Source organism: Penaeus monodon, chromosome 28 (assembly GCF_015228065.2).
Source record: "Penaeus monodon isolate SGIC_2016 chromosome 28, NSTDA_Pmon_1, whole genome shotgun sequence".
Taxonomy (NCBI): Eukaryota; Metazoa; Arthropoda; class Malacostraca; order Decapoda; family Penaeidae; genus Penaeus; species Penaeus monodon.
The window spans coordinates 15,649,264-15,649,744 of NC_051413.1; the positions used below are offsets into that span (position 1 = coordinate 15,649,264).

At 36.6% G+C, this 481-nt stretch overlaps 1 protein-coding gene across 1 annotated transcript in view; it reads right to left on the reverse strand.

The window, feature by feature from the left end:
- LOC119591378 (glycine--tRNA ligase-like) overlaps positions 1–481 on the reverse strand; it is a gene marked incomplete at its 3' end in the record, with an annotated part of 23,493 nt that overhangs the window by 14,639 nt on the left and 8,373 nt on the right.

The window sequence follows — 481 nt, forward strand, 5'->3', positions numbered from 1 at the left end:
TTCCTAACTAGTTTTCTCAATCAGAAAAGGAGTTCCCTGCAATCCTACTTCTCAGTGGGATTTTATAGTATTCATCACTATTTCACGGCAGAGATTTTTTGGACTGCAATGAAATTCTAACTATTGGACCAGATATATCACAAGAGCCAAACAAACACACTGTAAGGATTCCCTGTAAACTGTGAACAATTAATGTTCTCCGCAAAAGAAGGTCTCCCTCCATCCCAACATGGTTCTTTGACATTTCACCAAACAATGAACTTCCACTCGCTTCTAATGAACTATTTCCACTAGACTCACAATATCAATAATGATGATAATAGTAGCAGACTCAAGATCAGTCCTTGATAACTTGGCCCCACTATTTGTGAAGCTATCCGAGTAAGAAAAAAAAAAAGTTAAAATAAAATCACTGTGGAATAGGGAAGGACATCACAGATTGCAACAATTATCAAGGCATTACACTACAAAACTTACGTAT